The 13,825-nt window shown below is 35.5% G+C and overlaps 1 long non-coding RNA gene across 1 annotated transcript; it reads left to right on the forward strand.

Annotated features, from left to right (window-relative positions):
• The first annotated feature begins 344 nt into the window (after positions 1-344).
• On the forward strand, positions 345-13,402 carry LOC135297952 (uncharacterized). The gene is made up of 3 exons (XR_010359894.1): positions 345-442; positions 7,577-7,677; positions 13,199-13,402. It is a non-coding gene; the product is annotated as an uncharacterized LOC135297952 (long non-coding RNA).
• Positions 13,403-13,825: the final 423 nt, after the last annotated feature.

The raw sequence follows: 13,825 nt of genomic DNA on the forward strand, positions 1-13,825 counted from the left end.
TTAATTCTTAAATGTTATGCATAGAGGTTTGTTTTTTCAATGCAGTAATCATCTGGAAAGAACATTCACTCGCAACAATGAAAACAGAGTATGAATTAAATTCCACTTTATACTTTTAATTAAGAATGCTACAAACGATAACGACAAACATCAAGTTGATTTGGAGTGAAGTGGAAATGAGAAACATATGGAAAATAGAGTTTAAATTCCCTTTACTAGGTTGCACATCTCTGTCACCTGTCAAGGAGCAGCAAAATGGATGATACAATGTGCATTGTAAATTCTGCTGAGCTGAGCAGCAATATCTCACCCTCTGAATATCTTGCCAGCTGCAGGAGGAGCAACAGTGAGTAGCAAGTAGGTGGAAAAGGATCGGCTCATGACAGTAATGGAATTCCATGCTGCTGTTCAGTGAGATTTGTCTTTGAGAGATCTTTCACAGGTAAGATTTTACCTAGAATAAACAGAGACATTTAACCTCACTGCTACAGAAATTGCTTTATGTTTGGCCTTTCCTTCCAGATAACTGAGCCATGAAGTGTTTTGAACTGCCTTGGATGAAAGGGCCAAGTGGCCTTGGAGATGACATAATTTAATTAAGAACCTATAGTTTCACTTATCTACCTGTAGCAAGCAAAGAAAGGCCCCTATTAAATGACTGGCATACTAAATACAGTATGAGAATTAAATGAACATTGGCTGCTATTGTCCTTGGGTACGGGCATTAAACTGAGTTATATTCATGATGAAAAAGGTGTGGGTGCATTTCAGGTAGGATTAATTTAACTAAATTACAGTGAGAGTATATCTCATCTACAGTTATTTCCCCTGGGACTCCCATTACTGTCAATAAAGAGCAATAGACACCTTGAGGAGGCAGTTTATCTCATGCTAAAGTGCATGCCTGAAATAAGCTGAGTCATGCCCCAAAAGGTTTCCCACTCAGGATGAAAATTAAAAAGTTTCTTTGTGGGTAATGTGAAACTGGGTAAAAAACAACACATGGGCAGCTACTAAAAATTAATAACCTCCAAGTTCAGATTTACTTTCCACACGGAAATCACACCTGTTGCTTTTCAAATATGTTCACACTCACAGCAAGATTCTTCATAAGAGGTATGCAGTCTCAAGAAGGAAACTGGATCCAGCTCACTCCTCGGGCTGTGGGGGACCAGTACAGGGTTTCGAAGTTTTTCCTAAAGGGTAGTTCAAAGTTGCCAAAGAATTCTACTGTCACATGTGAGGTGGAAAGGCAAGGAGGCCATGAGAAGAGTGGGGAAGAGGGCAGAAGACTTTTGTGAGGAGATTTTAAGTCATTCGTGGAGATGAGAAAAATTAGTCTGAAAGGTTATTTCCATTTATTTTTCTCATTGTGTCACTCGCTGCAAATTCTCTTTTCCCATGATGCTCTTGTTTTCACAGTTTTTCTTATTGGGATGCCAGTTTTTCTAGCAGACCAACTTCTTCTGCTCTGGTAGGAAAAATCTAGTTTTGTTGCCTTCCTTTTTGTGCTATGGAGAAGCCTTTATTATGACTGTTTAACAGCTATGTTGGGGTATCATGAGCAATGTTGAGGGCAATTCTGCTTTTGCTTAGATTAGTGTTTTTCTCCAGTGTTTTCTGAGCTTGAAAAATCTCTATCTCAACACTATGCACAGGTCTTCCTCCAACAGTGTTGCTGCAAGCTCTAAAATACTAAGAAACAAAACCGACATTCTGAGAAATCCTATAAAATTGATTTTAATTTGGAATGAGTACTTTCAAGCTGCTGTCTAGCACTGACTCAAAAAGAAAACCAGCTTAGGTGAGTAACAGGTAGGAGTGTCAAGCAGGGGACTACTAAACTATTTACATTGGTTCACAGCCAGCTCCCACCTTTGTGGATTTCAGACAGGTGTTGTCCCTTGCCATTACTGAAGCAGTATGAATGATAAAGGACATGACTTGAACCTTGGACTTCACCCCACAATATGTAATTTTGTTTACTATATTAGAAAACATTTTTTTTATCATTACTTAATTTGAAATCTAAATCTGACCTATGATCTCTTTAAAATTATTGCTTTTGACATATATTGTAGACATTTCAAAGACATTATAATTCTAGAGTATTTCCATTTCTTAATACGAAATTTGGGTTTTTTAGTACATTGAAGCATCAGGATATCCAAGCCCACTGCAGAGTCACTGATCTGAGATGACCATGATTATGTACAACTAAGTCTTTTAAATACTATCTCTGCTTGGTTATGCAGTTTTTGGCTGATGTCTTCAGGCTGAAAAAATCAGTGCTTCATATTCTAACTTTCATGTCATCCTACATTGCTTTATGCATATTGCATAATAGTCTGCTACAAGGAAACACAATGCAGTTAGCTTTTGCAGTCGATTGCTATTATTACTTATTAGTTCCTGATATTTGTGATTGAAGATATTATTGAAGCATTGCTATTCTTGCATCTGTTTTAATTTTATACAGCTAGTATATTGTTCTTTTATCCGTGTCCTTTAGCAACAGTGATGTCAGCCAAGTTTATAGAATTTAAAGGTTACAGAGTATAAGTATTACTTACATAGTGGCAATATTGCTGCTTTAGCTAAACTAAATAATACAGAATAATAAAGGAAGTATTATCTTTATTTTTTTCTCTCCACCTATGTTATACAAATTAAAGAAATTTAGTTTGAATTGTCTCACTGCAGCTATAAATATGTTGTAGAAAGTCTGTGCAGACATTGGTTTCAAAATAGAGCATCTGATCTGCAGTACCATTACACCAGGTCTGCTGAAAGCTGCAGTGAAATAAACATGAAAATGAAGTCTCAAGTTAGTGAATATCTGCCTGAGTGCTTGAATTTGGAGGGATTGTAATATATGCATTGAAAGTCTTGCTGGACTAAAGTTTGCATCTGTCACAACAGTGGATCAGCGTCCCCTTACTACAATGAATAGTGCTAAAAAGAAGCCTGAAGGCAAAATGTAGAAAGAAATTGGATGGTTTTTAGTTAAATTACTTGTTATCCCACCTGGGTTTCAGCTACAGCAGTAAAGAACTTCCAAGTTTTGCAGAAACCTGAAAGGCCTCCTCTTGATGCTGGCACTTGGACACATATAGAGGCATAAAGATTAAATTTTAAAATATTTTAAAATACACTTCTCAAAGTATTTCTGATTGATGAAATTCAAACTTGATATCTTTACAGAGAGGAGTACACATTATAGGATAGCATAAAGACACTTACTAAAGATTGTGATTATAAATCAATTTCCCATCTTCAGGTGGCAATTAAAAGGTTTCTATTTAAAACAATTGTTTAAGAAGCCTATTGTAAAAATCACAGATTTTTTGAAAGACCTAACATATGGCTTTTTGAATTGCAAAATTAAAAATATTATTTTTGTATCTGGACTTAAAAGTTCAACTACAAAGAAACAGGATAACCCTTGATTTTATTGCTGCAACTACTTTCAGTTTCAAGCCTATGAGGTCTCGAAAGTACTGTCTATGACATCTATCAGCAGTCCTCATTAACAGAAGAAGATCCAGAAGACTGGAAATTGGCAAATATAACACCCATCTACAAGCGGGATTGTAAGGATGATCCTGAGAACTACAGATCTGTCAGACTGACCTTGGTTCCAGGCAAGGTTATGGAGCAGATGATTATGAGTGCCATTACACAGTACATGCAGGACAACCAGGACATCAAGCCCAGCCAACATGGATTTATGAAGACCAGGTCCTTCCTTACCAGCCTGATCTCCTTGTACAACAAGGAGAACTGCTTGGTGGGTGAGGGCAGGGCAAAATCCAGCAGCTGGTTGCCAGCTGTTACCAGTGATCCTGAGGGCTCAGTTTTGGGCCCAGTCCTGCTCAATATCTTTATTGATGATCTGGACATGGGACTTGAGTGCACCCTCAGTAAATTTGCAGATGACACTGCACTTGGAGGGAGCGTTGATCTTTTTGAGGGTGGGAAGGGTCTGCAGATAAACCTGGACAAACTCAGTCAACGGGTTGAGGACAACTGCAGGGGGGTCAATAAGGTGAAGGCTCCTCCACTTGGATGACAGCAAACACCATGCAGTGCTACAGGTTTGGGGTCTGAGCCCCTCACTTTAAAAAAGACACTGAGGTTCTGGAGTGTGTCCAGTTTAGGTCAATGAGGCTTATGAAAGGATTAGAGAATTTATCTGATGAGTTTGTTTAGGTGAGTTTGTTTAGTCTTGAGAAAAGGAGACTCAACGGGGACCTCATTGCTCTCTACAACTACCTGAAAGGAGATTGTAGCCAGGTGGGGGTTGGTTTGTTCTACATGGGTGCAGTGAGAAGACCAGAAGGAATTGCCTTAAGCTGAGACAGAGAAGATTCAGATTAGATATTAGAAAAAAAAAAAAAAATCACAGTTGGGGTACTCAGGCACTGGAGCAGCTTGCCCAGGAGGTGATAGAGTCACCATCCCTGGAGCTGTTCAAGAGGTGTCTGGATCTGGTGATAAGTTATGGTTTAGTAGCTTTGGGGTTACAGTGGTGGCACTGGTTTGGACTGGATGATCTTAAAGTCCTGTTCCAACCTTGATATTTCTACAATTTTATGAAATGCTTTTGGAAATTCTCTTTAGCCCTGGTTGCTATTCTTAGATCAGCAAAAATCAAGGTACGTGTTTGTGGAATAAATATTGACATATTCATATGTGCATGGATATACAAAACCATACTATTTCTCACTATGTCTCTCATATGCAAAAGACATATAGCATTTGGTGGGTGGCTGAATGTACCACCCATTTTGTATATATGCTTTATGATAATCATAAGCTAAATTAATGTATAAATGAATTCATGAGCAATAACTCATCCTAATATTACATGAATCATATAAGACTTCTGAGAAGTGATTAATTCTTAAATAAGGAGAATCCCATATATTTTTGCTATTTTCTACACAGTACTAATTAAAGATTAACATTCTAAAAGAGAACCTTAATTCTGTGTATTGAATATCAAAGGCAAAAAATTTGAAGTTTTAGCAAACTAAAGAAAATCTTTCAGAGAAGTACCTTTTTACCTTGTTAAATCAATTGCTACTTGAGTAGATTCCTATTATGTCATGGATTTTGTTCATGTTGCAATAGTATAAATATTTGGAAAAGAATGTATATTGACGTAATTTTCTAAAGTTGTTTCTGAAATCAAGCAATTCTGAATTCTCCTATTATTTTTCCTTCAAGAAAAACAAAACAAAATATGAAACAAGTAATGGAAATCCTGGGCTTGCTGCTTAAAAAAAAGACAGAAAAGATCTCTCTTGATTTATCAATTTTATGGGGCTAATTAAGTTGCTTTTTTTCCTAATTTGTAATTATGGTCATAGTTTTTATATTGTGTGTTGATTTTGCAGCAATATTTTATTGCGTTTTAGTCTAGTAATGTCTATTATTGACTATCCTACCTTCTGATATATTGGTGTATAATTGGTATATTGGTGTTTGATAATTTTTATCTCTTTCATTTGTTTCCTGCATCATTCTTAGGTTTTTTTTTAGCTTGTGAACTTAGCTAGTGTCAGCACTGACAGTGTTTTAGGAAAGAAGTACCGCTTATAAAGGAACATCAGTGACAAAAAATGCTTTTGTTGTTCTGGCATTTAGTGTAACTCTAAGTATGTAAGGTTCATCACTTCTCATAATCCTCCGTTCTGTGTTGTTTGTTTTTTCTCTTTCCTTACAGTAAAAATTGGACTTCAGCTAGACTTAAGTAGGTTCTTTCTTTCAATGCCATTTTCAAAAGAACATATTAATTGTGCTTAATCAAAAGCAATTTATGTATTATGAAGGATCTCAAAAAATTTAAGCATGGATCTACTTTGCATTTGTATTTGCTTTTGCAATTGTTATGCTCTTCTTTTATCTTTATTTACTTTGTCAGAATCAGATTTTGACAGAATTTAGATCAACCATATTCAAATTATCCTCATCGGTAATTGACACCAGGATGTGCTCCCTTGTTCTTTCTCACTGTTTTCAGCTGCAGTGGGTATAACCTCCAAAGGATAACAACAAGCAATAGAGCAGTGCTAAAACCTTAGATCACCATATTTGCAAAATGGCTATGTGTTTGAGTCCAGTTGTTTTCATGGACAATTTCAGCACTCTAAATTACTCAGTGGTAACTTGAATAATTACAGAAATACAAATCCCTTTTAGCATACAGAGTACTTGGGAACAATTTTCAAAAACCATTTTGCATATTCTGCATCCCAAATTTGTTGCTAATGCTGAGACACAAGACTGTTTTTATTCTATGACTGGATGTTTTTCAAGCTTAAAGGGCATTTAAAATGGCAAAAAAGAACAATTCTCTTTTGGACATTTGCCCTAATACAAACTGCATGCCATGAATATTCATTCAGCTTCTTTTTCCATGACATATTTCAGATGAATATTGTCTGATAAAAATATTTGGTAAAGAGAATCAAAGAGGTTAAAATGCCATCATACAAAATCTGCAGAATTTCATGTCTCTATAGGTTAGCAATACATCTCTGCTATATTTGACTATAATTATAAGATTACAGAATTCTAACCAAAGTGTTTGATGTTAATTTTCAGAATTCTGCCCTCAATGGCTATTTCATTTGCAGCTCAGCTTTTGTCAATGTATCCATATTTCTCCCTGTCTGTTTGACAATTTTTATGTCTTCTGGTTGACATAAAAGTCAAGAAACTAATTTTTTCTTGCAAATTAGTGTGGTTTAAAACGTGCTAACAACTTTGCTTTTTTATTCACTTAACTTTCTGTTTTTATTTGTCATTGTTCTTCTAGTATATGTTGTCTGTGCATATAGCTCAGTAGATTTTTTTAATAAATGTAGTACTTTATATTATAATTTGAATAATCACATGTATTCATGAAGAGCTCAGGAAAGCAGCTCTTTTATGAAAAACCAGAAATGTATCTACATTTATTTAGTTATGGATTTTGTTAAAAATGTATTTAGGAATCTCCAGTGCCATATAATCCAAATGTCCATGATTTTGACAAACTATTCATTATAGAAGCTAAACTTTTATTCTGAATAAACATGGTCAGTATCCAAGCAAAATAAAAAAAATTGTATGAGATTCATGACAATAAACAAATACTTTTTAAATTACTCAAGATAATTTGTATGTTTTCTTTTAATCTTTAACCAGCAATGAATCAGAGATTCTTATCCTTGGTTCCAAGTAGGAATATTAATCTATTTATCTATCTATCTATCTATCTACAAACCATCAATGTATGTATGTGTACATATAAACAGACACATAAATGCACACATGGTAACCCAGATTTACATAAGCTCTAGTGATGAAGATAACTCACTTTGTGTTGCAGCTGTAGCTGGCTTCAGTTAAATTCAGCTTCAGCTTTTGTCACTGGGAAAATCTCTCCATGCTGCTTCCATGCAATCTTCCACGCTGCTTTATTTTTTCTGCTGTTTGATATGGATACAGAGAAATAATAGCTTCCTTGTTTACTGAATCCTGTTTTTTTGTCTGAAAACTATGATGTTACATCCTGTCTTTCTAGAAATACAATGACCAAAACAGTACACCACTTCAAATGATGTGTTGCTGGTACCTAATAGAGGATCAGGCTGTTTAATGGGTTTTGTATCCCATTTTATTCATGTAAGTATGATTTTTTTCCTTGCACAACAGCATGACTTTGCAATCCTGTGCTCAACTCACAGCATAGAATAATATTTATTCTTTTTTGTATCATAACAGTGACTTGTGTTTGTGCAGCAGTGTATCTTTGCATGATTTTAGTATTCTTTGTTTGTCCCCACCGAACAGCAAATTTAAGAAGCATATGAAAATACTGAATAATTTTAGACCTAGGACAGAACTCTGGAAAGTCCTACTTGACACAGCCTTCATTCTGACATCAAAACATTAATATTGTCTCTAGTCCATATTATTTTCATCTAGATTATGTCTCCAAGGCTGCTTATAAGAATGTCTGTCAAAGCCTTGCTCAGGTCAGGATATATGTAATCTACTTTTCCTTTTCTCTTCACAAGGCCTGCTGCTCTCTACTAGAGAGAAATTATGTTTTGGTTGACACAATCCATTCATGACAAATCCATAAAGCTTGTCACTCACCTCCTTATTTTCTTATGTCTGCCACTAGTGGTTATTATAGCTCCTAGCTGCAGCAGAGCTATGATTTGAAAATTGGTGCAGAAGAGCAGCAAAGGTATTAGCCTTTCTAGCAGCAGCAGAGTGACCTTTTCCTTTGTTTTTCCTCTTGTCTTTTACTTGACATTCTTTTTGTCCTTTGCTAATTGCTGCTCCTTTTTCTTTTTTTCCCTCCCTATGGTTCTCATTTTGTCCCTATATGTTCATGCTATACTTTCATGTTCATTCTCATTAGTCTGGCCTAGTTTCCACTTCCTTGTTGCTTATTTAATTTTAAATCTATGAATGTTCTTCATTTAGACAAGTAGGTCCCTTACAATATTTTCTGTCTTTCCTCTTCAGGGGAATAGCTTGAACTTGAGCCTTTTAAGTCCCTTTTAAGAGACCTGCCAGATTTTTAAAATATCCTTTCTACTCAGACTAACTTTTCAGGATATGCAGTCCAACAATTCTCTGAGTTTACTAAGGTCTTCTTTCCTGAAATTGATTAGTTATACTTTGCACATTTTTATGGTAAAAATTTTTTTTCACTACCTTATGATTTGTTCCATCTCAGCATCTTACAGTTTGAAAGGGAAAAGAAACCTGGAGAATTTGTCTCTTTGATGGTTATCTCCACCAGCTGTGGACAAAAGTACATTCAACAACTTGTTTGGTATATATCTCTTCTTTTCCAGCTGGGTGTCAGGTTAGCTGGGCTACAACTCTGATAATTGCTTAAGAAAAACTTCACTTTGTTTTTCTAGGTTTAATATAAACCTATATCAGACTCCCTTGCTTGGTGGAAACTGAACTGTTATATTTTTAAGCACTACTGAAGACCATTCAGTGTCATACCTACATCTATATTCTGGTCCCCAGAGCAGGCATTACTTTTGCTATTCCATGTTTAGCATGTTATATGCTCTTTCAGTAAAGTCCTATTATTGCAAATTGAATATGGCACTTACCATAACCAAACTTGTGAAAAACAGATTCTTGCTCTGATTATACAGAAAGATGTCAGGCTCCACTTCTTGCTTATTTTAAAAACCTTATTTTAGAACATAGGTATTTACCATATTTGTTAAAACCCTGTACATTCTTTCTTGGCCCTTCTTTTGCTCTGTTGTGCATATTTACAACTCGTGGTAGATTCAGCCACTTCTCACTTCTGTAGAGCTGGATATTTAGAAACCTTTTCAGATATGTATTTTATCATCATGATAGTTATGTTGTTGACATCAAGAAATTCAAGACATTATTCTATTTCCAATGGTATTAATATGAGCTATTACTGAACTCTCTGAAGCTTTTTTGGGCTTATGACCTTTATCCCTGTGTTTCTATCAGCAGTAATAACAGCATGGGAAATGATCCAAAGCACATGGCAATGGCAGTAATGGAAGAAAGAGATGAAGATTAGAGGGGGACAAGCACTGCCCCTATATGACATAAAGTAGCAAGGCCTCCAATTTGGATAGAAACTGCACACATTCTTCACACTGTGTATCCCCTTATATAACCCTGATGCCACTAAGTTGTTTTCTGATAACAATAAAAAAACCCTGTTTAAAACCAGCACCATGTCATTCAGATGAAAGGAGCATTATCCTGTTCTTCAGTGGAAAGGTCCTGTATCTCTGATCCTCCTCAGTAACAATTTCAGAAAAGGTACACATACCTTCATAACTTCTGTTAAGCAGCCAGCAAAGAAGCTCTGTAAACACAGGGATTTACTGGTAAATATGCTGAGGGAAGTCAATGGCTTTGATATGAACCACTTCAAATGATGCATTGTCAAAATAAAAAATGTTACAAGCTTTCTTGACAATCCATATAATTTGTTTAACAAAGCCATATAGGTCAAGAATACTTCATGACTAATTTTGTGCTTTAATTTGGTTGGAAATAAATGGCTTATGTACTACATTTTGTGATTTGTTTAATGAAAAACAAAATACTAGCCTTTATTTCCAAAGAACTGTAGCTACCTCTTTCATGATTTAAAAGCTTCAAGGACAGCTGGGTTGGCGTACAGACTACAACTTTGGGTTCTACTGAATTGGCCTTAATATTACTGATTTTTTGGTAAAAAAATAGCAACTTGTCTAACATTAATTTTCATAAACCTTTAATTAAGCATATAAATCACAGCAATCCATTTGAATCTAATTGTTTATATTCCACTTCTTTGAAACTAAGTTCTTATTGATCTAAAAATTAAAATCTATGTTGGTGATTTTTACACATTGCTGTTGCTTTATAATAAAAATGAAAGTTATACAGCTTCACAGTAAACAAAATTTTATTAATTCTCTGAGCCATATTTCACCTGTACACATTGGCACACTATGAGACACCCTTCAGTTCATTCCCACTCTTCCCTTATGCTCAGAAAATTCTTTGCCTTCTGGCTAATATACCTGTTGCCTACTGCTGTCAGCAGCTTCTCAGGCTGACCACTTCTCTGCTGTGACTCTTTTCTGATCTGCCCTGATGTCTCTAAAAGCTCACTTCTTTAAGAAAGATCTTTAAGGCAAGAATAATCTCCTCCTCCTTCTTGTACCTGAGTTAGGATGTTAGAGTCTGGAAGGGGGTACTCTAAATGGAGGAACAGAATAACCTTTAGAGGTTCATGATTAATCAGCTGTATTCTGTCTGGAGCTTGGTAAGAAATCAAAAAATAGAAGGCTTTGTCCTGAGACCTGTCCTGTTAAGATCTTTCTCAACAGTTTCAAAGAAACAGCAGAGTCCCCCTCTTGTTAAGATGCCAAATCTGAGGAAACTGGCTCTGCTCAATGGTAGAGCTGCCATCCAAAAGGACCTACCCAGTTTGGAGGAGTGTAGCTGGAGAGTTTTGAGATTCAAAACCTGACCAGCCTAGTCTAACCCCATAGCTGACCCAGCTTCAAGCAGGAGTTTAGACTAGATGTGGTCCTGTGAATTTAGAAATACCTTGATTAGCTTGCACATGTAAGAAACACTGTTTATCCCATAACAGTATATACAACTGATTGTTATTTTAGAAAAAACCTGTGGTAGAATACAGTCACAGAAATATTTTTCTTGTATTCACAATGATATAAAATCTTGTATTAGCTTGATAATGCAAGACTAATTGCCCATCATTGCTAGAGAAACATATATTTCATACAGATGCAGGATGAATACTAATGACCTTGCTGATAGTTTTGTAGCTAGTTCTGACAGCAAAGCTATGCCAAAATATACATCAAACAGTTCAGGTTTGATGGTGTGTTCTAAAGCTGGTAGGACTTGTAATATGAGGTGCCCTGAGAAAGGGTACCATCTGTTTTGGTTTTTATAATTATAAAGACAAAAAGATAATAACAATTGAAAGAAATAGAACAGAAGCAGGTAAAACAAAACAGTCCATTTATTAGTGATTCTCTTAAATCTTTGCATTCCCCTTACTACCTTCTTCCTCACCCTAATGTTCAAACAGTAACAGACAAATACTGTTAAGTCCTTCATGAGCTAGAATCTTCAGCAAAACATCCAATTGTCAGATACAGAACTGCCAGCCATGAAAGACTATTTTTATTTCAGGACTCTCCAGTGCATGTATGCTTCCTCTCTTAAAGATTTTCTGTATTTTAATATATTTTCTGTTAACTGTAAACTATAACTATTTCATAGTACATTCAGATTTATTTCACAGCATTATATATAATTACAAACTCATTCTGATGCCACTTTTTAAAGACTACTATCTGAAGGGGCTCTATCTCAAAGTGTTTCTCTTTCAGATTAAGGTTTCTGCATGGGTGGTTTTAATGTTTTGAATTTAATCAAAATAAAAATAATAAAAATACCAGCTCTATGCACATATATCAAGGATTTGAGCATGCCAGTGAGAATATCCTTTCATATTTTCTAAACCAGGAGGCAAATCTATTAAATTATTTTTTACAGTCCTCTTTTGGGCAATGCACAGCTGTTTCTTGAGTGGCATTGAGCTCCTACCCCTTGCAAATGATCAGCTTAAGTGGCCTCAAGGGTGTTCTGCAGGACAATGACCTAAAATTTGTATGCTTTTCCTTCATTCCTCAAAATAAGAGAGAATAATTCTTCAGTACAATGGACTTGTTCTGTGTCAGAATTTTAAAACAAGCAAGTAGAAACTTCTAACACCCTTCATGGCAGTAAATATGGTGGAGAGTGCCCATATGAGACATTTGAAGTTTGCTCCTGTTTGTCTCAAAAGACTGTGTGCAGTGGGTTTTACTGATCATTAGGACAGTGAAGCCATTTGATCATTACATAATTACAATTTTACTTACAATTCCAGATAACTACAATTCCTAGAAACAAAAATGCAAAAAAAATCAATTTTTACTAATTTTTATTAAATCATATAATAACTGAAATAATAATTCTAATTATTTAGCCAAAATATTGGATGATTATTTAAAAATTATATTAATGGTCTAAATCATTGACATCAGGAGGAGGAATTAGATAGATATCAGTAATTATGGGATCAGAATGTGATACTCTGCATTGAAACAATGACCTGAAACTGTTTACTTGGAAGTTTTAAGTCCAAACATGATAAAATATGCCAGCAAGTTTTAGTGGTACACAAATTACGTCATGTGCTATACTTTGATCTGCTAGATAACAGATTAAAATAAACACACAGACATGCCCTGCCCAAGCTCCCTAGACTCCAGATGACAGATGATGAGTGGATTTAAAGATCAGCAGCCTGAGAAAGAAATTAGCTGCAATCTAGACGAGAGGGACCTAAACAGCTACATGCTAGCAGTTCTTAGCACCTTATTTGCAAACACAAGAATCTGAATTTAACAACATCTCAGCGCTTAAAAACATGGGATCATATGGAGGAAAATTTGCTTTGCCATAAGGAAACAGCGATGGCTGTTTCACCTGCCATTTCCAGTAACAGACTCGTATTGGGGGCATTTGGCCAAGAATAGACGACCCCTGTTTGATTTCCTCTTATATCTGACAGGATTTAAATCTGTTTCCTATATCCCAGGTGTCAAGGCATAAAATGGGAAAGAGAAGAAATGGGCTATGTACATATGCCAGAAGAGAGGAGACCTGTTTTCTGCTTCTGGGACAGTTAATGAGTTTTACAAAGTGAAGTGTAGCATTAAATACAATGTGAGTTTGGGAATTAGAAGACATGATATTTTTCAAAGACCTCAGAAACCATTGTGACAACCATAAGCTGATTTAATACCCTGGTGTTTCTAAATCCATAATGAAATGTTTTTGAAGAACAATCACCATAGGTGCTGTTCACATCTTACATGTTAGCCTACTCATTAAAGCATTCATAGCCAAAAATAATTTCCATTAAAAAGTTCAAGGTGAAAGATATTTCAGCTTTGAGTTTCTTACACCAAGTTTCTTGAACCAAGACATAAAATTAGAAATTCCTCAACGTGAGAATGAAATTAGCAAAAAATTTCCAGTCTCTGCTTGAATGATACAGCTGCCAGGCACTTGTAAAAGGAATGTAAAAGGAATGGTACAGCAGATTGTTTCTTCCTTCTTTAGATAGACAGCTTTCTTTTTTTTTTTTTTTTTCCTTGCAGGTTGATGCACCCAGACTCTGGATCCCAAGAGAACAAAGTTAGGTTCCTAAACTCCAGGGAGG

The sequence above is a fragment of the Passer domesticus genome, chromosome 3, assembly GCF_036417665.1.
Source record: "Passer domesticus isolate bPasDom1 chromosome 3, bPasDom1.hap1, whole genome shotgun sequence".
In the NCBI taxonomy this organism is placed as follows: domain Eukaryota; kingdom Metazoa; phylum Chordata; class Aves; order Passeriformes; family Passeridae; genus Passer; species Passer domesticus.